A 20,553-nucleotide genomic window follows, 5' to 3' on the forward strand; every position below is an offset into this window, starting at 1 on the left:
CGGTAGCAATGTGCCCTGCCTGGCTCAGGGCCACACGGGCGCTTTGAAAACCGGAATGAAACCCTCGCTCTGCCTGAGAGCCAAGGGCGCGTGGAAATGGCTCTGTTAAGTGATTGGTCTGGGAAGCGAGATGGGTAGTGCGCAGGGGCGCTAAAGTTCACCTAAGGCACCAAAACACTTCGACCGACTCTTTCTTTCCCTTTCCCTGTCCCTTTCCTTTCCTTTTTCTCTCTTTCTCTTTCATAAATGCTGTAAAGGTCTATTGAGAATGTCTCTTCCCCTTTTCGTACGGGCCCTGCGTTGCTCTGTGTCACTGTGTCTCTGGCGCAGTAATAGGTGGCGGTGTCTGCAGCTGTCAGCGAGCGGAGCTGCAGCGAGAACTGGTTCCTGGAGGAATCTACCGTGATGGCGATCCTGCTTTGGAGGGATGGGGCGTAGTTTGTGCTTCCATCTCGAGTTATGTATCCCATCCATTCCAAGCCTTTCCCGGGGCTCTGCCGGATCCAGCTCCAGTAGCAACAGCCACTCGAGATGATCCCGCTGGAGTCTCCGGACACGGCGCAGCTCAGGGTGAGGGTCTCTCCGGGCTTCACCGTTCCCGGGCCGGACGGGACCAGCTGGACTTGGGAGTGGACACCTGGGAAGAGGGAAGATGGTGACGGATCTTATTATTCTTACCCCTCTTTTACTCCTCAACTTAGGGTGTGAACGCTCCCTGCGGTCCGCAGAAATACTCACAGGTCACGGCACATAAGAGCAAACAGAAAAGCAGCCGAGACCCCATGGTGTGTCGGGGCGGCGCTGTCAGCTATCGCCTTCTGGCAGAGAACCAGAGCTTTGTATTTAAACAGGCTGGAACCCCCCTTCCACGGCAGCGATTTGCATGCCGGTTTCACCGGGGAATATTTGAGAAGGCAGAGAGCTGTTTCTGTGTCCGGGGATCTCCCCCGGGGAATGACTACACCACACAGCAAAGTTTTGCGGAGATGTACTGTCCAGGAGGCTCAGCCTGAATTAACGAAGGCCTTGTCCAGAAACCCGAGGATGGACTATGCAAGCCACAAAGGAGGCAGTATGGTCTAGTGGAGAAAGCCACTGGACTGACACTCCAATGACTTGCAGCCGTGTTCGCTCTACTGCTGGTGACCTTGGGCAAGTCACAGCTTCTGGCCCTCAATTTTCCCATCTCTAGAATTACTTCCTTTGCAAAGCACTTTGCTACCCTAAGAAACGATGAAAAGTGTTGTAGAGGAATTCCTGTGGCGATAGATTGCATTGTCTGAATTCAGTTGATTTATACCTGTCCAGACGTTTCTTCTCTTCTCTTTTCCGCTGAGTGACTATAGTGATTCTTTTACAAAGAGAAGGGAATATATTTAAATCTAGCATTAAGTTACTCTCTTCATTCGTTTTTACTTAAAAAACATGGAGAAAATTCTGTTTTGCAAAGTCAATTTTGAAACATTGGATTCAAGGTACAATTCTAAAGGTCCTTATGTGCCTGCAGGTTATCTTCAAAATCACCACGGGGCCCAACACGCCTTGATTTCAATGGGGAAAAGGCCTCTCTTTGCATTTTGAAAACCCCACTCTGCACCTAAATACTTTAAAATGTGTCCTCGGATGCACTAAGTACCTGCAGCTCCCCTTGCTTTCTGTGGGTGACCAGCACTTCTACACAGAATATAAGGTCTCCATGATGGATTTTCTGAAGAACTTGAATAGTTTCTGATAAATTCCTTTGACTTTCAGTGGCGATTATTCTCCATACTTGCAAGGTGCAGGGCCGGCTCTAGGTTTCGGCAGCCCCACCCCTTTTATGTTGGCTTTTACACATATTTGCACTTTGAAATTTCGTTTGTTTGTTTGTTTGTTTTTGACTGATTAAAATTGTTAAAAAATGAAAACAACATTTGTAGTTAGCGAAATAAAACAATTTCCTACTAGTGTACACATTTAATTTTAACAAAATCACAATTACAGACTGTTTGGGTTCAACTATACACTGTAAGTATACTTTATGCACAGAGGTAGGGTGGTGGGTGACAGAACATCTTTCTTCCCCCGCCCCTTCCCTTCTCCTATTTCTTTCGAGTTTCCTTATCCTCTAATCGTAACTCCAGTCATCTGAAGAAGTGGGCTGTGCCCAGGAAAGCTCATGATACCATCTACATGTTCTGTTAGTCTATAAAGGGCTATCAGACCATTTGCTTGCTGTTTTTTTTTTCTGTAATGAAAACCATTAGGCTGTGTCTAGACTGGCCAGTTTTTACAGAAAATCAGCCACTTTTCCGGAAAAAACTTGCAAGCTGTCTACACTGGCTGCTTGAATTTATGCAAAAGCACTGACTTCCTACTGTAAGAAATCAGTGCTTCTTGCGGAAATACTATTCTGCTCCGGTTCAGGCAAAAAGTGCTTTTGCGGAAAAGCGTCCGTGCCAATCTAGACGCTCTGTTATGAAAATGCTTTTAATGGCAAACTTTTAACGGAATAACTTTTAAAGCTTCTAACGGAAATCTAGACATAACCATAGGCTGTGTCTACACTGGCAAGTTTTTCTGCAAAATCATCTGATTTTGGGGAAAAACTTGCCAGCTGTCTACACTGGTCGCTTGAATTTCCGGAAAAGCACTGACGATCTCATGTAAAATCATCAGTGCTTTTCTGGAAATACTATGCTGCTCCCGTTCAGGCAAAAGTCTTTTTCCGAAAGACTTTTGCGTAAAAGGCCCAGTGTAGACAGCATAGTACTGTTTTCCGCAAAAAAGCCCCAATCACGAAAATGATGATCGTGGCTTTTTTTCAGAAACCCGCGTCTAGATTGGCCATGGACGCTTTTCCACAAAAAAAGCATCCTGCCAATCTAGATGCGATTTTTCCAAAAATGCTTTTAACGGAAAACTTTTCCATTAAAAGCATTTTAGGAAAATCATGCCAGTGTTGACGTAGCCATAGTGTATTCTGGTGTGCCCAGTTTCTCCTAAATTAAAAGAATTTATGTGAACTGAATTTTTCTGGTTTTTATACTTGCATAGCCTTTTAATAATTCAGTAAAATCTAATTTTTTTGCAATAGTACTTTCAATTGAAATTAATGTGAGTTCTGACAAACAATTTTGAGACATGGTGGATCTGAAATAATTTCTTATTAATTTCAGTTTTGAGAAACTGCGCTCACCAGAAGCCACTGATACTGGTAATGTTAAAAAAATGTGGAATGCTATAGCAGTGTTTGGAGTGAAAAAAATCATTTCTTGCTATAAATTCTAATACTTTTAGAGGAGAAGTTTTAGAACTTATTAGCTCAGATAAAGCTATTAAATTATAATACAATTCTGCTCCATTAATGTCAGCAGCGTTGTCAGTACTGATCGCTAAATATAGGTCCTGGAAGTGCTTCATGAGATCTTCTTTAGAAAACTGAAGTTTAGTATTTCCAATATCCTATAAAAATTCAAAAGTTTCACAAAGACCGTGTAACTGATCAAATCTTTCTTCATGAAGGGGGCTCAGACCCATTTCAGTGGCAGTTAGGAATTAACAAAAATCATCAGTGGTATGGAATGGCTGCAATATGAGGAAAGATTAATAAGACTGGGACTTTTCATCATCAACAAAGAACAACTAAGAGGGGGAAATGATCGAGGTCTATAAAATCAAGACTGGTGTGGAGAAAGTAAATAAAGAAAAGTTATTTACTTGTTCCCACAACACAAGAGCTAGGGGTCGCCAAATAAAATGAATAGGTAGCAGGTTTAAAATCAACAAGGTATTACTTCCCTCAATGCACAGTCAGCTGGTGGAACTACTAGCCAGAGGATGTTGTGAAGACTAGGACTTTAACAGTGTTCAAAATAGAGTTAGATAAGTTCATAAAGGAAAGGTCCATCAATGGCTATGGATCTTGGATAGGAATGGTGCCACTAGCCTCTTGTTTGTCAGAAGCCGGGAATGGGTGACAGGCCGTTCACTTCATGATTAGCTGTTCTATCTATTCCCTCTGGAGCACCTGGGATTGTCCCGTCAGAAGACAGGATACTGGGCTAGATGGACATTTGATTTGACCCAGTATAGCCATTATTATGGTGTTATATTACCTTAGAGGATTTGGATGGTGGGCGGGGGGAGGCAAAGTGTTAGCTCTACGTGTATACTTGCACCATGGTTAGTACAGCAGGGTCCTGATCTCAGTTGCAGCCCGAAATGAGGGCGATGTTCAAAGACCGGACATTCCCCCAGGGATCTGAGTGGGCAGAATGAAGAGCAAACAGGTCACAAGTTCACCTCCAGTCTGGCCCCTGCTTGTCAGTGTGAACCGACACTTGGTCCAGGTGAACTCGAGGCTCCTGCTCCCTGCGGCGGACTGAGGAGCCGACGGGGGTTCTGTGAGGTTCCAATCGGAGAGGCGGCCTCGGCTCCGAGAAGAGGGAGGGAAGGTCGCTCCCTTCGCCCCGCAGCAGAGCGGGGACCTTTCCGCCTTCGGACAACAGCGACCCCTAGGGGCGAGGAATCGGTTCCCTGTCTCGCTCCCCTCTCGCTGATTTCACGCTGTCAGCAGGTCTGGGAGCGAGAGGCAGCAGCGGTCACTAACCTGGCAGCGCCCCGGGCCCTTTCCCCGGGACAGACCCCCCGGCGGCTGCAGCCCAGCAAGGCCGTTTGCAATCGCTCCCCAGCCAGGGCGCCGGTTCGCGGCTCAGCGAAGACGAAGCAAGAGCTAAACGCCCTGGAACCAAACGCGCCTGCCGGCGACGGCCCCTTCCAGGGCCAGGCCTCTAGCTCGGACAAGGCAGAGCCCCGTGTGTCATCCCCTGACCTGCAAAGGGGCGGCCATTGCCCCGCGTCTCCGCTGGGAGGCCCGGCTGCAGCTTCTGGGTCCCGAAATGGGGAGGGGACAGGGTAGAGAAAACGCTTTAACACCCGCGCTCAGTGGCCGGGAGCTACTGGCCCTGCCTCCGGGCAGCGAGGTCGTGTCTCCCGGCAGCGCCTCTGGCAACCACTCCCGCTGCCCCCACACGTGCGCTGCGTCCCCTCCCCTGCTGCCCTGCCTTGTCCCGGGCCGGATGTGGGGCCTGCTCTCTGCCCCTGGAGCCCGGTTGCGTCCTGGCCCCCTGCGCCGTGGCGCGTCCCTTGCAGCTCGAAGCGGGGCTCCAGCCTCGCTGTGCATTGTTAGCTCACTGTCGCAGAGGGGCAGGTAACCCCCAGGCTCCAGTGCCAAGGGGACGGGTCCGGCCGGAGCTTGAGTCACTTTTCATTGAAATCCCTGACAATAAAATGGGCCTAAAGGGAAGCGGGAGCTCAGCTGAGCTGCAAGGAGCCCGGTAGGCGGGCGTGTGTGGGAGGGGCGAGAGCCGGAGCCCAGCATCCCTCACGATGCTCCACTCCCTCGGGGTTCGCGCCTTGCAGCTGCTCACCCAGGCCGCTGCCTGCTTCTTCCTGCTGCCTAGATTCCTGCTCCCCGCGCTGATGCTCTGGCTCCTGGATTCTCTGTGCACCCGGAGGAAGGTGCTGCTGATGGGCAGGGCGGCGGAGGCAGACAGCCCCGGCCAGGAGCCACCCCCTGACGACCCCCGGTCTGCGTGTGCGACTCCAACCGCATGTTCCCCCTGGAGTCCCTGAGAGCCCTGTGGCCCGTGCAGAAGCTGGACTCCTTCAAGTCGGCGCACGTGGGCTCCTCCGCCCCCAACCCCGAAGTCATCCATCTGGACGGGCAAAAGCGACTCCGGATCCTTGATTATGCCCGAGGCAACAAAACCAACAAACTTTTCTCTGTCAGCCCATTGGGATGCCTCTAAAGCACCAAAATATGGAGTTTTACATGGACGCGTTGATGGGGAAAAGTTGGAAATTCAGTCCCAGGAAAATCGGCGGGGCGGGGCCGGGCATTGCCGGGGGCGGCTGCTTAACTGGAAATGCTGCCCCTGGAAATGTGCTGCCCCAAGCGCCTGCTTGATTTGCTGGTGCCTAGAGCCGGCCCTGTTCCCAGCCAGGTATAAGCCTTCCCACCTCGGAGTTTGTCATTGCTCTGCGGTGAGAGAGAAAGAATCCACCCTGGTGACTCCCACGCTGCGGTTCGCTGGGGAACGGAGCCGTCTCTGCGGTGTCCAGCCCGCGATGAAGTTGCCAGGGAATTGCGGGTTAAAAGCCCAGGGCGGAGTTTTGATTGACACGGAGCATTTTCTCTCGCCAGTGCCCAGAGCTGCATGGTCACTGCTGCCCCCAAGCGGCGCACGGGGGACGGTGCAGCCTTGGTTCTGGCATCAGCACTTCTAGGTTCAGTGTCACTGTGCGTCTGGCGTCTGCTGCAGTAATAGCGGGCGGTGTCCTCGGGCTTCAGGCCGGTCATTTGCAGATAAGCCGAATTCACAGAGTTGTCTCGGGAGACGGTGAATCGGCCTTGAACAGCCGGGGAATAATCCTGCTTGGATCCGCTTGGTTTACTGACCCGAGCCACCCACTCCAGCCCCTTCCCGGGAGCCTGCCGGAGCCAGTGCATCCCGTAGTCGCTGAAATTGAAGCCGGAGGCTTTGCAGGAGAGGCGCAGAGAGTCTCCGGGCTTCTTCACATCCCCTCCGGACTCCACCAGCTGCACCTGGGACCGGGCACCTGGGAACAGAGACCGGTTACAAATGACTCTTGTGTCAGCTGCTGCCCTGCAATGTCCCCCGGCCTCTCCAGAACAGGAAAGGGGAGAAAATACCTGCCACGGCCGCTGCAAGGAAAAGGAGATGGAGCCAAAGCCTCATTGTCCCTGGTGCTGGCGGGGAAAGTTCTCCGGGAACTGGCTAGTCACTGCCCAGACCCAGGGGCTGCAGATTGCCTGGGTGCAGCCTGGGCAAAGGGAGGGACAGATTTAAACAGGGAACTCTCGCTCTCATTTGCATATCTCCCGCGTTATGAAAGACACAAAGTCTGGAGCGTTTTCTTACTCGCAGTAGAGTCGAGAGGGGGGAGTCAGGTTCGCCCAGCCTGCGCGTTTTTGCAGGGCCCCCCTTTGCAGAGCTATCAACCAGTGCCCCACCGACCCCAGTGTGTCGCGGGGGTAGAGCCCCTGGATAAAATCTACGCTGGGGCCCGATTGAGCCCCATGGCAGAACCTTACCTTCTTCACCTCCCTGCCGCATGCTCACTCCATCTTCCCTCTCTTGCTCCTCTTCAGTGACTTTCATCAGGAGGAGGCACAGGGTTGAGGTGCTGTGATGGCGTGTTGGGGATCCCCCAGATCCTGTACCCGTCTGTAACACTTTGAGACTCCGCCAGCCAGTAGAATAGAGAGGGTTTGTTGCTTCTCCAGGATACAGCACAGCACAGATGTAATCTAGTTACAGGGCAGGCCTAGGAAGCCCCAGCCCCCATTAAGATGGGGGAGTCTGGGCCCCTAAATCCCAGCCCGTTGCCTAGGATGCTGTGACGTAGTGGGGGTGCCTTGCCAGGCCTGTGGCAACTTCTGCTGTCTGGTCATTATGCAAAGGGGGCTCCAAACCGGGCTGACCAGCCACCCCCCATGGAGAGAAACAAAGGAAGGTGGATGCTGCACTGGCTGGGGGGCAGGGCTGGAGGAGAGTTAGTTAGTTCCTGTCTGGAAAGCAGGGGAGAAGGAGCTGGGTAGGGGGGCTGGGACTCCCCTATCTCAAGGGGGGCACTGGGGCCTCTTAGCCCCAGTTCCTGTAACCAGATTACATCTGTGCTGTGCTATGCTATGCTAGAGGACCAATAAACAACCTCCATTCTACTGGCTGGTGGAGTCTGTTCATGCCATTTCGGGGGTGCAGGAGACGAGAAAATCCCGACGCATCATCACAGCTCCTTCCTCCATGATACCAGCCAGAAACCAAACTAACTCACTTCCAGCCAGGGCTCCACTTCCCTTTTTCTCATTGTTCCGCTCCCTGTGAGATAACTGGTCAGACAGGTTTGAAGCCCCCTTTGCATAATGACTCATCCCCTGCCCTGATGGGCTGTGCTGCAGACAGCAGCCAGTGCAGGTCACCCACAACCCACTGCCCAACATAGCAACCAGCAAGGTACCCCCCACTACGTTACATGTGGGCATAAGGAGGGAGGGCCAGGCAGCAGTAGACCCCCTGGGGTGGGGTGCCTGGGTGCCTAAACTCCCAGCACTCTGCTTAGTCTGTTCCCTTCATGTTTTCCCAGTCAAAAACTGACTCTTCCCCCAACGCTGGTCCTTTGTTCAGCCCAGTGGTCCCCAACCTTTAGAGGCTCCTGGACGCCTGGGGGTGGGGCCACTCACGTGCTGGGGGCCCCGGGGGCGGGGCCGCATGTCCGGGGGCACGCCAGGGGACGGGGATGACCTTGCATTTTTGACAGCTGTTGGGAGGGGAAATGTTGTGGGGAGGGGAGTGTCAAGGGGAAGCAGCTCCTGGGGATCATCTGTAGGAAGGGAGGGGAGGCTTCCCAAAGAAAATAAGAGAGGGTGAAGTCCAGTGATCGTCCAGCCAGGCTTCCACCGGTTCCTGCTGCCCTCCACGGTCCCAGCCGCCTGCAGCCTCCCCGCTTTCTTTGTTGTTGTTGATTTCACCCCCTGTGACACAGTGGGGGGTACCTTGCCAGTTGCTATGCTGGGGCTGTGGGTGACCCCTACTGGCTGCTGTGGGCCCAGTAGGGCAAATGATGAGTCACTAGGCAAGGGTCTCTCAACCTGTCCGACCAGCTACCCCCCAGGGAGAGAAACAAAGGAAGGTTGAATGCCGCCCCTGGCTGGGGGCAGGGCTGGAAGAGAGTTTTAGTCTCTGTCTGGGAAGCAAGGGAGAAGGAGCTAGGGAGGTGGCTGGGATTGTAGGGCCCAGCCACCCCCCATCTGGCGGGGGAGGGGGGGGCGCTGTGGCCTCCTAGCCCCAGTTCCTGTAACCAGATTACATCTGTGCTGTGCTGTGTCCTGGAGAAGCAATAAACTCCCTCTGTTCTACTGGCTGGTGGAGTCTGTTAGTGCCATTACGGGGGTGCAGGAGGCGGGGGACCCCCACGCGTCGTCACACCCCCACCTCCGCCACCTACTTCCCTTCCTTCGGCCTCTTGTCTAATCAGCGCCGGGAGAGCTCGGGAGACCCTCCTTCTGCTCGGCGCGGAGCTTGGACCCTGGCGCGCAGCCAGCGCCCCACCCAGCGCTCTGCCTCTCTCCTGCTCCCAGGTGTTTGCCCGGGGCAGCCAGTCAGCTGCCCTACCGCGCCGGGCCCTCAACTCTTCAGCAGCGTCCCCAGGAGCCGCTGGCCGCAGAGTCCCTCGCGGCGGCTGCTGGCGAGCCCTGGCCTGGTGGCTCCTCTCTCTCCTCTTGCAGTGGAAGGGAGCCCGCGGTGCCCCGCTTCACACCGGGGAATGGTGTTTACAACTACAGAGAAAGGGACGTCGTGGGACCCGGGCCACTTTCACCCCTCCCCCAGGGCGCTCGGATGTTTCCGCACGTGTTGTGGGGAGGAGACCCGAGGGTTTGGCGGGGAGAGAGAAAGGAGACAGAGTTCGGTCAGTGGAGGGAGGTGGGAGAGGGAAGCAGACTGGGTCCGGTCGGGAGAGAGGGGGATCGGGTTTGGCTGGGAGGGAAGAGAGGGCGCAGGGTGGATTAGGTGGGGGAGAGAAGGGGGGCGGACTGGGTCCGGTAACTGAGGGGGTCGGGTTTGCCTGGGAGGGGAGAGAAGGTAGAAACCGGGTTTGGTGAATGGGGCGGGGTTCGGGAAGTGCGTGGACGCGGATGTGTGTGGAGGGGAGACAGAACGTAGGCTGGGTTTGGCCGGAGGGCGCAGTGGGAGTCAAAGAGCCACAAGGTTGCAAGGTGAAAGCGGCGCTTACCTCCCCAGTGCCTGTCCAGCAGCGGGCCAAAGGGCGACCAAAAATTTTATTGCTTCAGGCGGCAAAAAACCTAGAGCCGGCCCTGAGTTGAACCCAAATAGTTTGTAATTGTGATGTTGTTAAAATTAAATGAGGACACTAGTAGGAAATGGCTTTATTTCACTAACTACACATTTTCTGTTTTCATTTTTTTTATTTTAAACAGTAAAAAACAAACAAGCAAAATTGCAAAGTGCAAATATGTGTAAAAGCCAACAAAAAAGGGGGGGCAGCCACAATTTTTTTTGCCTGGGGTGACAAAAAACCTAGAGCCGGCCCTGGGTCCAGGGATCCCCTCAGCGGGAAGCTCCTGGACACCAAGGGACCAAGCGGGCGGGCGAGGCAAAAGGCTGGCAGGGGCTGGGGGAGCTGCTGAAGCGGGTCAGTAGAGTGACACTTTCGGGCAGCGCCTCTTTCCCCGGCCCAGGCTCATCTGGGAAGGAGCAACAGCGACTCGTCCCAGCGCCGCACGCTCGCAGCCTGTCTGGGCCAATGACCCGTGTGGCAGTCACGTGCCGGGCCCAGGTCCGCTCTGTCCGGGCCTGGCTTTTCTTGAGTAGCGGGGGGGGGGGGGGGGCGGCGATGGCGCTTCCCAGACCTCTTATATCCCGTGGGAAGAAAGACCCGGGACTCAGACTGTCCCTGCGCTCTGTGTTCTGGTCAGACAGACAATCGCCCCGCCCCGGTCACTGCCCGACAGGAGCGTGTGGGCTGTTCGCATCCATCCCCCTGTGTCCTGATTGTCTATGAGCGGCCCCGCTCGCCCTGCTCCTCTGGCCTCGCCAGGCTGCTTAGAAACCGCTTCCCCTTTTTGTGCAGGGCCCGCTGCGCTCTGTGTCACTGTGTCTCTGGCGCAGTAATAGGTGGCGGTGTCTGCAGCTGTCAGCGAGCGGAGCTGCAGCGAGAACTGGTTCTTGGCGGTGTCCCCAGAGATCGTGACTCGGCTTTGGAGAGACGGGGAGTAGCTTGTGCCCCCGTTGTACGGATACACGTACCCGATCCATTCCAGCCCTTTCCCAGGGGGCTGCCGGATCCAGTTCCATGTATAGCTGCCGTCAGTGATGGACACACCCGAGACAGCGCAGCTCAGGGTGAGGGTCTCTCCGGGCTTCACTGTCCCTGGGCCCGACTGGACCAGCTGCACCTGGGAGCGAACACCTGAGAAAAGGGAAACAAAGGAGAAAAAGAATTAGCCACAGAACCCGCCTACGGATCTGTCTCTGATTTCTCCCCCTGCCTCAGTCTCATCCACACTCACAGATGGGGGCGGCGAGCAGGGCAAGGAAAAGTAGCAGAGGTTCCATTCTCGTGTCTGGGCAGAGACTGAGGCTCCTAGATCCGGGGGGGTAGTATTTAAGTAACAAGGCCTGGGCCGGGATTTGCATGCGGGTTGCACCCAGCGGATATAAGATGACAAAGAGACGTCTAAGGGGGGGAGCGCTGTCTGGCGGAGCCACCTGCAACTCGTCATCACTTACGGGCTTGGATGGGGAGGTCACAGGACTGTAGGAAAAGCCTTTCCTCTGAGTGTCATGGGCCTTGGGACACAGGGTTTAGCGGGGTCTGGTGCCCTCCAGCTCCGGCTCCTGAGAATAGAGATGGCACAGATTAAACCAGAGCACAGACACAGCCGGTGGAAATGAGCTGCCATGGGAACGATTAAAGGGGAAGGTGATGCCTTTCTGTAACACTAATTAATTAATATCTTGTCCCGCGGACAGAGTCAATAGGGAAAGTTGTGGAGAGACCCCGGGCATTGGGCAGGGGATACAGACAAACAGCTGCCGTGAGGCAGGAGGGAACGGAGACCGGAAGGGACGATGCAGCTTTGGGGTTCGTGCCATGAAGAGCTTTGACTGCGCTCGGGGGATCCCAGAGTTAACAGGCAGGGGGAGCAGCAGCTTGTGGTTTGTATCAGTGGCAAGTTAATCACCTCATGGCTATTTAGCCCCGACGGCAAATCTGGGACCGCCTGACCCGAGCCCCTGCAGCGCAGGGATCGCTGGGCAACGCGCCAGCACGGAGTGTTCCCAGGTACCGCCTGACCAACCCCAGGAGGTGATAATTGCTCGTGCCCACACAGATGTGTAGGCGGGGCTTGTGCTTGTCAGTGACGGGCCCTGATGAATGGGGAGGGCTCAGGTTACTGCGACCTTGTGTCACGTGCTCGCTCCTCTCCCTGCGCCGCCCCCTACTGGAGCTGCAGCGAGTGTTCCCCTACGTGTCTGTGCTCACCTCCGCATCCCGAGACCGCAGCCTTCCAACTCGTGTGGGCTTTTCCTCGCTCTCTCTGCCCAGGGCCTCTGCCCACAGCTGCCCGTTTCCTTCTTTTATGTCGGTTTGACACAACCCCCGTGGCAGGTCGGAGGGGGCAGACCCACGTTGAGACTGAATTTGAGTTCACACAGATTTTTGGGACACCCCATTGTGGGGCACTAGGGAGAGTGTGTCCCACACAGGGCACGTGCTACAGAGAAATGGCCCGAAGTCTCTTTAGTTTAGCTTTTTTTTCGTATTGGGGTCACTTTGGCCGAGTCTAAAGAATTTGTGTGTGTGTGTGTGTGTGTGTGTGTGTGCGTGCGTGTATCCTGTCCCAGCTGCGGACAATGGCTCGTGTTCTGTAAGGCACAGGGACAAAACTGGATTCAATTCCCCGCCTGCTCCCATAAATAGATCCAGTGTCCAGCTGCTCTGGTTTTCCAAGGCCTCTGAGTACCTTTTCCCCTTCTTGTGCTGTTCAATGCTGCGTTCTGTGTCACTGTGGGTCTGGCGCAGTAATAGGTGCCGCTGTGTGAAGCTTTCAGCGAGCGGAGCTGCAGCGAGAACTGGTTCTTGTCGGTGTCTGCAGAGATGGTGACCCGGCCCTGGAAAGGCGGAGCGTAGCTCGTGCTCTCGCCGTTCGAATAAATATTTCCCCTCCACTCCAGCCCTTTGCCGAGAGGCTGCCGGAGCCAGTCCCAGGCGTAGCTTCTGTCAGTGATGGAGACCCCGTAGACAGCGCATCTCAGGGTGAGGGTGTCTCCCGGCTTCACCGCTGTCGGGCCGAACTCGTCCAGCCGCACCTGAGAGAGAACAGCTGCAAGAAACAAACCAAGAAAGTAATTAGCCAGAGAGAGAGAGTGAGTCCCCCTAATTCTCCCTCTGCCCCACAGACACTCACAGCTGGGGGCGATGAGCAGGCAAAGGAAAAGCAGCAGAGGTTCCATTCTTGTTCCCAGGCACTGAGGGAAACTCCCCAGCGGGCAGGGCCGGACAGGGCTGTGTCTGGTCAGAGACTGAGGCTCCTGGAACCAGGGGCTGGTTTTTAACTCTGCAGCCCCGAGCAGGGATTTTCATGCAGGTTCCCAAGTGGGTATAAGGGAGGCCAGGGGCTGAGCGCTCAGTACAGGGCGATGTGCCCTCGGGGGCAGGTATTCCCTTGCTGTTCAGAGCACATGGAATGACGGGAGATGGTTTTGTGAGGGGACAGGATGCTGTGAGCACAGGGCCTGACTGAGATTCATAGAATCATAGAACCATAGAGCTGGAAGAGACCTCAGAAGGTCATCAAGTCCAGCCCCCTGCCCTAGTCAGGACCAATCCCAACTAAATCAACCCAGCCAGGGCTTTGTCAAGCCCACCGCTAGGGATGGAGACTCCACTACTTCCCTAGGTAACCCATTCCAGCGCTTCCCCACTCTCCTAGTGAAATAGTTTTTCCTAATATCCAACCTGGACCTCTCCCACCACAACTTGAGACCATTGCTCCTTATTCTGCCATCTGTCACTACTGAGAACAGCCTCTCTCCATCCCCTTTGGAACCTCCCTTCAGGAAGTTGAAGGCTGCTATCAAATCCCCCCTCACTCTTCGCTTCTGCAGACTAAACAGACCCAACTCACAGGCACAGGGGACCACAGCTCCCACTGGCCAAGGATCGCCTGCGGAGGTTCAGGTAAATAGAACGGCAGCGGCCCATCAGGATTTAACCGTGATGAGCCGCTGCTGAGTCATTGCCCACCCCTGCTCTTATCTGTCTTATGGGAGGTTCCAAACGCCAGCGCAGTCAGTGTTGTCTGTGCCTTGGAGCAGGGGCTGCCACAAAATGAGCCGGGCAAATAATGGCGCCAAATCCAAGCACTGCCCAGGCACTGTCAATAGAAATGGGCTGCGCCTGAGCATGCCTGGACGCAGGACAGAAGTCTCGGAGGGGCAACCTGTGGCTTTGTCAGTCTGTGACTTTGCAAACAACTCATCTGGTGCAGTGGGTCTTACCCACGTAAACGCAAGATTCTCTGCATGTGTGTGAGTCTCGGGGGTGCTCCAGGACTACTCCTTGATTTTACAGGACTGTAAGAATCGCCAGACAGTAAAAGACTAAAAGTCTTCTGACAGTGGCCAATGCCAAGTGTCCCAGAGGGAAGGAACAGAACAGGAATGTGACGGCGCGTTGGGGGTCCCCCGTCTCCTGCACCCCGAAATGGCACAAACAGACTTCACCAGCCAGTGGAATTGAGGGTGGTTTATTGTTCCTCCAGCACAGCGCAGCACAGATGTAATCTGGTTACAGGAACTGGGGCTAAGAGGCCTCAGTGCCCCCCTTGAGATAGGGGAGTCCCAGCCCCCCTCCCCAGCTCCTTCTTCCCTGCCCCCCAGCCAGGGCAGCATCCACCTTCCTTTGTTCCTCTCCATGGGGGGTGTCTAGTTCAACAGGTTTGGCATTACCTTTGCATAGTGAGGTTTTCCCTGCTGGGTCTTGCTCCAGACAGCAGGGGTCACCACAGCCCAGCAAGTACCCCCCACTACGTCACAAGGGACTCCTCAAGTGATCCCTCCTCTGTCGCCCATTCCCAGCATGGGACACCACCTCTGCCCATCCTAGCCAACAACCACATGTTCTCTTTTTTAACTCTGATATAGTGTTGGATTTCACAACATCCACTGGCGAGGAGTTCCACAGGTTTCCAGGTAGGGAAAGAGCCCTAACTTCAGTGTCAGGAAGGCTGATTTTAGACCTCTGTGTATCAAACAGCCTTCGCCATGGGGAGGCAACCCGGTATAAACAGAACACTCAGCTGGGCCATGTGTCCAATGAGGCTGTGATCACAGAAATGAGATGCGGGGAGGAGGCCAAGGCTTCAGCAGAGCTTGCTGCACCATTGTAACCATGGGAGTGAGGGGGATGAGGGAAGCCGGATGGGAAGAGGAGGAGGGGGCCGAGTTCTGGGCCAGGCATGGGACTGCGGGGAGCTGGGCCCGAGGGGAAGGAACTGGGCAATGAGCGGAGTGGGGGACAGAGATTAGCAGGGATGACTGAGGGAAAGGAGGGGGGCTCACACCGCTATGGGGCAGAGCTGTCTGAGGGTGTGTGGGGAAGTGGAAAAAACCAAGGTGGGCACAGGGCCGCTGGGGGGAAGAGCTGGACTGTGGATAGCTGGGACACAGGGCTTCGGGGGGGCGAGCAGGGCAAGGAAAAGCAGCAGAGGTTCCATTTTCGTTCTCAGGCACTGAGGGAAACTCCCCCGCGGGCAGGGCCGGGCAGGTCTGTGTCTGGGCAGAGACTGCGTCTCCTAGAACCAGGGGTCTGTATTTAAACAGGTAGCCCTGGGGCAGGGGTTTGCATGCGGGTTCCCCGGGAGATATGAAGGGACGGAGCGATGTCTGGTCGGCTTCGGAGTAACACACCCTCTGCGTGTCTCAGCCTGTGGCCCAGAGTCACTTCACGTGGGATGCAACACTTTAATGGGAATCGATGTTCCGAGGATCGCTCCGTGCCCTCGCTGGGTTTTTTAATCCAGCCCAGTGCTCTGTGCCCGGCTGGGAAATACAGACACCAGGGGGCGCTGTCTGGAGAATCGAGACTCTCCCGGGAGGGTCTGGTGGGGAGGGAGCCGCAGCTGCGGGGAGCCAGAGGCGGTTTCCCGGCCCCGGAGAGTGAGAAGCAGCCTCAGTGCAGGGCAGAGAGCTGGTCAGGGCGGGCGGGGCGACTTGTGGCGCTGGGAGAACAAAGCCGGCTGGGCCTGCTGGGGGAGGGGCACGTGCTCCAGTTACCAGAAAAAATGGGATTTGCTCTGAGTGTGTCTGTGAAGGGCCGCTGTCCCCTACTGGGGAGAATGGGACTTGCTCCGTGTGTGTCTGTGCCCTTCGCTCTCTTCTGAAGGCAGAGTGACCTTCCCAGTGCCCATAACGCTCCTGCGACAGACACAGGAACAATCCCCGAGCGATTGTTTGTAGCTCTCAATTCCCCGCCCGACAGCCATTCGAAGGCAGGAAATGACTCCGTTCTTTCAGTGAGCTTGACACTTCTGTGGCAGCTGAAGGGGGGGCGTGTCAATAAATTTTGCCTGGGATTTTCTTAAAGCCCCCGATGTGCGTGCGGGTGTTTTGTTCGTAGTTAATTCAATGCGTCTGTGTCTCTTTCTCTGGAGGGACCCACCTATCGCTGGAGCCTCCCGGTGCGAGCTAGAAACCTCTTCCTCTTTTTGTGCCAAGCCCTGCGTTGCTCCGTGTCACTGTGTAGCGGGCGCAGTAATAGGTGGCGGTGTCTGCAGCTGACAGTGCGCGGAGCTGCAGCGAGACCTGGTTCTTGGCGGTGTCCCCAGAGATGGTGACTCGGCTTTGGAAAGACGGAGCATAGCCTGTCTCTCCGCTGTTATATGGGTACACAGACCCAACCCACTCCAGCCCTTTCCCCGGGGGCTGCCGGATCCAGTTCCAGCTGTAGTGCTGAGTAGTGATGGAGAATCCGGAGACAGCGCAGCTCAGCGTGAGGGTCTCTCCGGGCTTCACCGCTCCCGTGCCCGACTGGACCAGCTGCACCTGAGCGAGGACACCTGGGAAAAGGAAACAAATCCAGGAAGGAATTAGCCGCTGAATGTGTGTGCGGCTCCCTAATTCCCCGACGTGTCACACAGACACTCTCAGCCGGGAGCGGCGAGCAGGCAAAGGAAAAGCAGCAGAGGTTCCATTCTCGTTCCCAGGCACTGAGGGAAACTCCGGATCGGGCAGGGCCGGGCAGGGCTGTGTCTGAACAGAGACAGAGGTTCCTAGAACCAGGGGCTGGTATTCAACAAGAACCGCCGAGCAGAGATTTGCATGCGGGTTCCCCCGGCCAGGTATAAGGGACGCCAGGGGGTGAACGTTCAGCACGTGGCGATATCCCCTCGGGGACAGGTCTCCCCATTACACCAGGGAGACACTGCGCTCAGGTCAGCGCCCGCAACGTGGCAGGAGGGGGTTGGGGGAGGGCCGATGGGAGGATGCAAAGGGCCGGGCCCTACATTAAGACCCAGGAGACCCCGCTGTGCCCGGGATTTGCCTGGGGGTGTGACCCAGCGGAGGTGAACTACCTGGGGAAGGACCCGCTGCTGGCGGAGGGCTGGAGACTCAAACATCTCCCATGTGCGAGGGTGAAATCCCCGGGAAACCCTTGGCCCGCGGGCTCCTCTAGAATGTGCCCAGGAGAGGCCCAGAGGGGAAGTCTCTCCCGGGAGGGGCAAATGGGGCAGGAACCGCAGCTGCAGTGAGAGATGCTGGTTTCCGCCCCGCAGACTGTCCGAGGCTTTATGGGGGGTGAAGTGAAGAAGCAGAAAATTGTAGGACTGGAGGGGCCTGGAGGCGCCATTTAATCCAGTGCCCGGCGCTGCTGGCGGGGCTGAGTTTTATCGAGACTGTTCAGTGTTGTCTGGGCTGAGTCAGAACAAGGGCTGTGATGCAGGGACAGATCCCCACAGGGGAACGGACCAGTTTAGGCTTTGAGCGCGGCTCTCTCTCTCTCTGTCTCACTTAGAGATGGGACATTGGGAGCAGGGGGCAGGGCTGCAGATGCGGGTTCTCTAGTGAAATCACGTCACGTTACTCTGCTCCCTCTCCGCGCTGACACCCCAGTTCTGAGACTCGCTTCACTCCACGTGGCGATGGGCGCCTGGATTTATGATTCCGCCTCAGACAGCTCCCTGGGGCGGTCTCCCCGGGGAAGCCCGGGCTGCATCCGGCAGTTTTGGCTCCATCTTGCCGACTTTCCCCAATCCAAACAGGAGCCGGTTTCCATCTGCTGCCCAACCCCCTCCCCCCCCCCACACGTGTCCTTGCGCCTGCCACTAACCCCGCCCTTAGCCCCACCCCGGCCACTAACCCCGCCCTTAGCCCCACCCCGGCCACTAACCCCGCCCTTAGCCCTATCCCCGCCACTAACCCCGCCCTTAGCCCACCAAAGTTCCCCAGCGGGAAGCGCCTGGACACAAACCCCAGCGAGCAGGGCCCAAGCGGCAGCGCGGGCGAGTGGAAGGCAGGGGCTGGGGAGCTGCTGAAGCGGGTCAGTAGACTGTCACTTTGGGGCAGCGCCTCCTTGCCCGGCCCAAGGCGCATCCCCGAAGGAGCAGCAGCGACTGGCCCGAACAGCTCCGCGGGAAGGGCCAGTACGGAAGGCACGTGCCGGGCCCAGGTACACAGTGTCCTGACTGGGTTCACTGATACACGCGACTCGTTCCTGCCAGACCCGCACAGAACAGGCCAGTCTGCAGGGCCAGAGGATGGCCCCTGATTTACAGACATTTCACTGGAGGGGAGGGGGTGGCTGGAGATTGTCCAATCTCATCCCTCAAGCATCGCCCCGCCCTGGGGCACCAAGATCAGGGTCCTGCGTGGGGCCCCAGACTGAGCCAGGGGGAGATGGGGCCAGTCGCTCCGGGCCTCAATCCCTGGGATCTTCAGCTTTACTGAGAGGAGCCGTGTTCCATCCCGACCGGCTTGTGCTCTCCTGCGCCCCCGGCAGGGCTGTTTGGCGCGTGTCTCTGCTGCCCCCGTGCGGCAGACGCGGGACGTTCCGCAGCTCTGGTTTGTGTACGAGCAGCCGCAGGGTTCGTGTCACTGTGTGTCTGGCACAGTAATAGCGGGCGGTGTCCTCGGGCTTCAGGCCGGTCATTTGCAGGTGCAGCAGGTTGTTGGGATTATCCCTGGAGATGGTGAATCGGCCTCTGACCGCATCAGCGTAGTACGTGCTGCTCCCAGCACCGCTGCTGATACCGGCCGCCCACTCCAGCCCCTTCCCGGGTGCCTGCCGGAACCAGTGCATCCAGTGATCGCTGAAGGTGAAACCGGAGGCTTTACAGGAGAGGCGCAACGAGTCTCCGGGCTTCTTCACATCGCCTCCGGAGTACACCATCTGCACCTGGGACCGGGCACCTGGGGATAAAGTCAGGTTATAAATACCGTATAGATGCAGCGATCACACAATATCCTTCTAACTCTGTGAATTTTCATAGAAAAAATACCGTCCAAAGCTGCTAGAGCGAAACTGGCAAGGAGTAAGAATCTCATTCTCCTGGTGCCGGAGGAGAAAGTTCTCAGGGGACTGGCTGGTGACTGCACAGAGCCGGGGGCTGCCGATTGCGTTTCCGGGTGCAGCCTGGGCAGAGGGAGGGACAGATTTAAGCAGGACACTGGCTTCCTCATTTGCATACCTCGCCTGATAAGAGACACACGCTGCTCTTGCCAGGGATCTGACTGACTCGCCCCAGGGCTCCAGGTGCAGGAGTCGGACTGTCCGGGCCTGGTTGTCTGTGCAGCGCCGGGACTCTCACACCTCTAGGCCGCTTGGAGGAAGAAGCAGCTCCCTGCAGTCACTGTGTTTCCTACGCAGGGCCTGAGGGGCTGGGTGTTGTCAGGAGATCTGGGGCGGGGATCACTTGGCCCCGCACGGACCGTGGGGAGGGGCCGTGTCTCAGGCACCCGGACTCTTTCTGCTTCCTGTAAAATAGTGGATCAACTTCAAGACTTGGTCTATGGAGGTGACTGTCCCGGAAACCCCTCCCCCCTCCCCCAGCCCCGGGCTGGGCACCCGCCTGGGATGCACAAGATCCCCCTGCGGCCCCGTCTCTGGCTGGGGAGGGGAGAGAGACCGGGCGGTGAATTCGGGGCTGTAAGTCCCATTGGGAGCCCGGCGTTCCAATAAGGGGTTCGAGCAAGTGCAGCCTCTCCCCATCCCTGCTGCCTGCTTCCCCCCACCTGTCAGAGAGCGCGATTAGGGCGCAGGGGCTTCCCCCTCCCTGGCAGAACCCCCCGGCAGAGCGGATCGGGAGGTTGCTTATTCTCCGTCCTCACCCCAGTCCCTCCCCCTTCAGACATGAGCCGGGCCCTTGACTCGCTGAGTGGCTGACCCGCCTCTGTATCATACAAGATCCAGCAGCCGGGGACAGATGCGACGGGAGAGCGAGTCCAGACCCTTCCCCTTTGACAGGGACTGTTTTCAGCAAGGAAAGAAACTTTGCACTGGCACTAGCCTGGCACTTTACCACACGTGTTCCGGGTGCTGTGACTGGCCGTACAGTGGTGTCTACACGTCCCGCCCGTACAGACAGAGCCACAGGTCCCAGTCTGGACAGACGGAGGGGAGAGAGAACGGAAATGACTTTCCACAGTTCCCCACAGGTCATGGCAGGAAAGGACGCAGGTGCCTGATGCCCCGTGCAGCGCTCTGTCCAGACAGCACTCCGCTTGGCTTGGGTCTGTCAATCCAGCTTCTCTCCTGCCCTTGTTTTCGGCTTTGGATTCGCATTGATTTGTACAGCGCGCACGGCCGAATGGGAACTCGCTGCTCGGAAGCCGCTTCCCCTGTTTGTGCCGGGCCCTGCGTTGCTCTGTGTCACTGTGTCTCCCGGAGCAGTAATAGGTGGCGGTGTCCGCAGCTGTCAGCGAGCGGAGCTGCAGCGAGAACTGGTTCTTGGCGGAGTCCGCGCTG

The 20,553-nt window shown here is 56.5% G+C and overlaps 1 pseudogene; it reads left to right on the plus strand.

Annotated features, from left to right (window-relative positions):
- The first annotated feature begins 5,271 nt into the window (after positions 1–5,271).
- LOC149521070 (thyroxine 5-deiodinase-like) lies at positions 5,272–5,792 on the plus strand (annotated as a pseudogene).
- The last annotated feature ends 14,761 nt before the right edge of the window (positions 5,793–20,553 follow it).

Source organism: Pelodiscus sinensis, chromosome 30 (genome assembly GCF_052426305.1).
Source record: "Pelodiscus sinensis isolate ZL-2025 chromosome 30, ASM5242630v1, whole genome shotgun sequence".
Taxonomy (NCBI): Eukaryota; Metazoa; Chordata; order Testudines; family Trionychidae; genus Pelodiscus; species Pelodiscus sinensis.